General features: G+C 34.9%; 1 pseudogene; it reads right to left on the bottom strand.

Moving 5' to 3' along the window:
* Positions 1-499: 499 nt before the first annotated feature.
* On the bottom strand, positions 500-1,185 carry LOC138839314 (large ribosomal subunit protein eL15-like; annotated as a pseudogene).
* Positions 1,186-5,888: the final 4,703 nt, after the last annotated feature.

The following is a 5,888-nucleotide window of genomic DNA, read 5'->3' as shown; positions in this document are numbered from 1 at the left end:
CTGTGAATGTGACTTAGGTTTACTGTTACCACATTGGGAGTTCAAGTGGAATTGTGTCAATAAGTATGCTAACATATCAATATAATTCATAACCAACTTTTATAATGCAAAGTGCATTATAAAATGCATTATAATGCAAAAGTGCTTTGACAGTGGAGAACAGGACAGTAACCTATGCTACCAGGATAATCAGATTTATAGAAATAGTCATAGAGGAATATGTATGTGATATGATGTCATTACATAGGCATCAATTTCCAATTTATGATAGTTTGATTTAGTACTTTTTGACATCATTTGGATATGAATATGGTCCATATTTAGTAGAAAGCATGTTTTCAGTTTTGACCTATTTCATAGGCTACTCTTATGTGTTCTGCTACCTCTCCCAACATTGGGGATGTTAGTGTGTTGTTGCTTACATTCAAAGACATAATAATAATTAAAAGTAGTCTTATACTGTGCTGCAGATCTAAGGAAAGGTTGTGTATTGAATACATTTTCTTTTTTTTGACTGTCCTAAATTGTTTATTAGGTATGAATTGTACAAACATTACTTTTATTATTAGCGGTAACGGTGGAGCTGGAGAGTGTTGCATCTTCTCCATGTTGCTAGGCCAGATCCGCAGATAGTGTGGTGGAACTTGTGGCCCTTTCCAAGGCCACGACTCTTGCGGCCTGCATAGGTCAGCCCACGCATCTCTCTGTGCTTGTGGACTGGTTGGGTGATCCACTGGGTGTCAGGATTTCTTCTGATGGCCTCATGGAATGGATCAATGAGGATAACCTCCAAAAATTTGTATGTAGAATCTTCACCAACTCAGTAAGAATTCAGGACTCTCAGAGCCCCACAGTGATGCCCAGCCTGCTCCTCAGCAACAGACTGAAGGCTGTGAGCAAACTTGAGCTGGTTAACACTATGATGGACAGGTTTGCCATAAGTTGCACCCTTAGGAACCAGGCGTTTGCGGTCATCATGGCGCACCAAATCCTGTATATGACATAACCTTGTTTGGCCTTGTATCCCAGGCCGCGTGCCTTATCTGGCCGGGTGGGGTGGGGCGCCCAGTGCAGCTGGCAGTACTACCAGCAGCGGACTCTCAGAAGAAAGCGCATCACATCCGACTGCTTCTTCCTCCATAGCTCCTGAATGTACTTGTAGGCACCCATCTTGGCTTCTCTGATGGCTGCCGCCAGACAGAAAGCTTAAATACATTTTCAATTGATTGTATTTTACCTTGCGATGAGTTTAAGTCTTAGTTGAGAATCATCTATATAATGTATTATGAGAGTCCTTAGAAAGGATTTTGAGAATGTGAAATGATGGATGTTGTCATGTCACAAATTGGAAAATGGATTGTGGGTAAATGCATAGGGTCTGTCATCTCAGTTGCTTCTAAACTAAAAGGTCTTACTTAATGAAAAAATAATGAGGTCAATGGCAAGATGTGGGCTAGGTCTTCAAAATGAAGCTCACTTCTATCTTGATTCCCACAGAGGGGTCATGCCAGGTGACAGATGCAGTTTGTAAGGCAATATCTATAAGAAGACATCTGTATGAAATTCCAATGGAACTTTCCTTCTTCTTTTCAATTCCCTGTGAACCCAGAGGTGGGTGAGATATTTTTGGAACATGCCACAGGCACCCAGGCAGGTTGGGGATTTCATTCCAGCCCGACTCTGTTCTAAAATAATAAAAGAAGCTCCAAGAAATTGTAGCTGTCAAATCTGTCAGGGAGTAAAAGCAAGAGGATATCATGTTGACAGTTTTCAGCAACCATTCTGCTGATCACCCATGTTACCACAGCACTGTGCTCCTCAGGAAGCCATGGGTGAGCAGTGAATTATGTGTTTCAGAATTAACTCAAAAGGATTTCTCGTATGTATTTTGTTGCAATTCGACAAGTTTGGAAAAGCTGACTTTATACCCCTGAAAGGATTGTATTTGAGAAAGAGAAAGGGAGTGAGAGAGACTTAATATATGTTCGCTATGTACAGAGCAGACAATGTGATCATATTCCTGTCTCGTCACTCAGTCCTTACGTTCTTGCTGTGAGTTTTACTTGCAAATAGAAATGAACACCCTGACACATACATGCATTTGGGACACACTGAATGTCTCTCATTTCCACCTGCACTGTGGGTAAACAAGGAAACAAACTGAAGTAAATACTATTGACCAAATAACAAGCATCGCTGTAGAGATAACAAGAGGTTGTCACTAAAATGCACCAGCTATATTTCTGCAAAAGTTTACCTAGGATTCTGGGGGGCAAATGGATTATTCTCTGTGTTTAATTATGTATTTGCTAGTCAGAATGTTACCTTAATGTTCTCTAAGCCACTCATCAGTCTTGTAATAGGATTGAATCTTTAAATCTTTTCAAGGACTTTTATTTGATCTAGGATTTAATGATTAAAGGCCAGGTGAACTGAACACATTTGGTAAGAGTTTAAATCAGAATTAAATTTTAAAGTACTACAGAGATTTGAAATTACCATTAGTTTCTTGAAAGTAGAAGTAACTAGAACACAGCTTTAGAAATATATCATAAAACTTAGAATAAGTTTGAGGTTCTATTCATCCACTTGCTAGCTCTGCAGTATCTGCAGATGAGTCATGAGCTTCAGTTTGTTCATATTCAAAATAGTGAAATAGAACTTTGTGTATGTTGCAAGACTATTTTAGGAAGTAAGAAATGAGCCAATGTATTACATTTATTTTCTGTATCAAGAGAATTATAACAAATATTGAGTATTATAAAATACATTAAATCCTAAATTATGTTATGCTAATGATAAATACAGAAATATAACATCTACCATTTTAAGTGCTCTTGTTATTACTTGAGTGTTAACTTGGATTAATGTTTGTATGATATCATTTGTAATTTATTCATGGCTAACAATGTGAAAGAGTGAACACACTGAATTTCTATTTGTAGAATGTTTGGGATATAATGACAATATAAGTTTTTAGTTGGAGCTACTTGGATCTCTGACTTTCAACCCCAACAGCATAGGAGACACTTTCCTTACAGAAATAAGAAAAAGTAGACAAGCATGAAACAATGTTTTTTAAGACATTGGGTTTCAAAAAATAAGAAAGCACAACCCCTTAAATGTGGGAAATGAATGAAGTAATACAGATTTGTCTAGTATTTCTATTAGAATTAACCCAATATCTAGCTTTGAGAGAGATGCCAGTTTCTATGTCTCAAGCAGGGGAAACCATGTTTCTTAGGGTGGCAAAGTCTGTCACATATCATGAGCACCTATATAAACAAAGACACTTAGTAATCTGGAGACAGAGGACTGGAGATGAAAACTATCATTTATTGAGAGTCATTTTAAATGAAAGTAACAGAACATATTTAAAAGGTAGAACTTGTTAGTGTACACAAAATAGAAATATTAAAATATAGGATGACATCAGAAATACACCAGTAAAAATTTACAATATATTAATAATTGAAGGACTAAAAAATATGTTTATCCTGGTATGAGATTAGGGAAAGAATGTGGAAATGGCTGTACTGTATGGATAAAGTACTAATTTCAGAGCAAAGTATGTTAGGGGAGAAGGAGATCATTTAATAATAATAAATGGTTAACTTGTGATGAGATTACAGAAGGGAGAACTTTTATCCACAGAATAACAGAACTTCAAAATGTATGAAGAAAGATGATGATAAATCTCCAGGTAGAAAAATACAAATGGACAATTATATCATATTTAACCATGCTGAACTCATTAATAAGTAATGGAACAGGGAAAGATGGAAACTGGAATATTAACACTTTTAAGAACATTAACCAACAACTTGAAGTAATTGTTTAAGAACAGACTTTACATTAGAAGGCTATCCTATACAATAGATGACCATACATTCTAGAAAAAATAGAAGACTATACATTTTTAAATGTGCATATAAAATAATTATCAAAAGAAGTAATATTCTGGGACACAAAATAAGACACGAGTTGAAAATATTCAATTTGTCAAATTCTAGTGGGTCAAGCTTATAATCCTAGCCACTCAAGAGACTGAGATCTAAGAATCAATGTTTGAAGCCAGCTCAGGCAGGAAAGTTTGAGAGGCTCTTAACTCCAATTAACCTAAAAATTGTCAGGAGTGGAACTGTGGCTCAAGTGGTAAAGCATCAGCCCTGAGTGAAAAAGCTAGGCCCTGAGTTCAAACCCCAGTTCAATCACAAAAAATAAATAAATTCAAGTTATATGAAGCACATTCTCTTACTACAATGCAGTTATTTCAATTAGAAATTTAAATATGGAAAGACCACTTTTCAATTACCCATATGTCAAACTGAGCATCGCAAAGCAATTGGACATCACTTTGAACTGAATAGCAATGAAAGCAGACCATATAAATTTATAGGAGAGCATTAAATTTATACTTCAAATTGTCCTTTGGAGGGGAATTCATCATACCTAATCTCTTCCTTAGGAAAAATTAATGGGTATTTCCTTAATGCTACTGTGACCTTAGTTTGTTTCAAAGTGCAAAGTCTGGTTATTATTTCCACCTTTATTTTTTCTTCTTGTATGCAATTGTTTTTATAAAATTCTCTTTTAAAATTGTTTTTGCTACATCATGTAAGTTTTAGCATGCTATTTTTATTTCTCATTTGTCTCAGGATATTTTCAGAGTGCATAATGTGTGATATTTTCTTTCCATATTCACTTGAAGAGAATGTGTTTCAATTAATGATGAATGGAATTTTCCATATAGTTATGCTACGTCCATTTATCTTAAAGCATAATTAGAATCCAGTGTTTGTTGACATTCTATCTGAATGTTGAAATTTGTAACTGAAGTTGTTATTACTGGGTTACAGACATCTATTTATGTGTGTGTGTTTGATATATATATATATATATATATATATATATATATATATACACACACACACACACACACACACACACACAAAATGGAATTTTATGCTTCCATCAGAAAGAATGACATCTCCCCATTTGGAAAGACTTGGAAAAAAATCATACTAACTGAAGTAAGCTAGGTCCAAAGAAACACAGACTTCATGGTTTCCCTCATTTGTAATAATTAGTATATGTCTAGGATAGTCCTAGCAGAAGATCACAATAACTTAAAAGCTATGTATATATGACCATATAAAATGATGCTAATTGAAATGAATTCTAAGATATGGAAACAAGGCTTTGTGCTGTTGTTTTAAATAAACTGTGAGAAGTTATTTCTTTTTTTCTTTTGTTTCTTTTTCCCTTTGTATATCCTCTGTTGTCACTGTTTTTGATTTTGGTACTCTGTGTCTTGTATACCTTTATCTGATTTGGAGAAGGGAAGAGAAATAACAAAATGATGAGACAAATGACAAAGGGTGAACAAATTGAGCGGTGATATTCACAAGACAATATGTTGGAAATGAATTTTATAACTTGTGGGGGGGGAGTGAGGGAAGGGAAAGTAGGAGAAAAATGAAGAAGGGGTTAACAATGTTCAAGAAGAAATGTACTCATTACCTTACTCGTGTAACTGTAAGCCCTCTGTTCATCACTTTAATAATAAAATAAAAGAAAAGGAAGGAGGAAAAATGAACAATTGCAATCATGTTATTCAATATACACTGTGGAAAGTGAGCTATGCAACTTGTGGGCAAGGATTAAAGAGGAAAACTGGGGAAAAGTGAAAGAAGTGGTGACATTTTCCAACCAAAAAGTGATACATTACCTAAGCTGTGGAATGGTTAGCCTAATGTACAACACTTTAATAATAATGAACTTATATTTTAAAAAATATAAAAGACTAGAAGAAAAGGACAAATTTTCTTAATGCTACCAACTTCCAAAGCTCATTTAAGAAACAAATTAACTTGAGTATTCGTATA

This window comes from Dipodomys merriami, unplaced genomic scaffold, assembly GCF_024711535.1.
Source record: "Dipodomys merriami isolate MVZ:Mamm:240054 unplaced genomic scaffold, mDipMer1.0.p SCAF_3, whole genome shotgun sequence".
In the NCBI taxonomy this organism is placed as follows: domain Eukaryota; kingdom Metazoa; phylum Chordata; class Mammalia; order Rodentia; family Heteromyidae; genus Dipodomys; species Dipodomys merriami.
The sequence above is the reverse complement of the archived record's forward strand: the minus strand, read 5'-3'. Positions and strand labels throughout refer to the sequence as shown.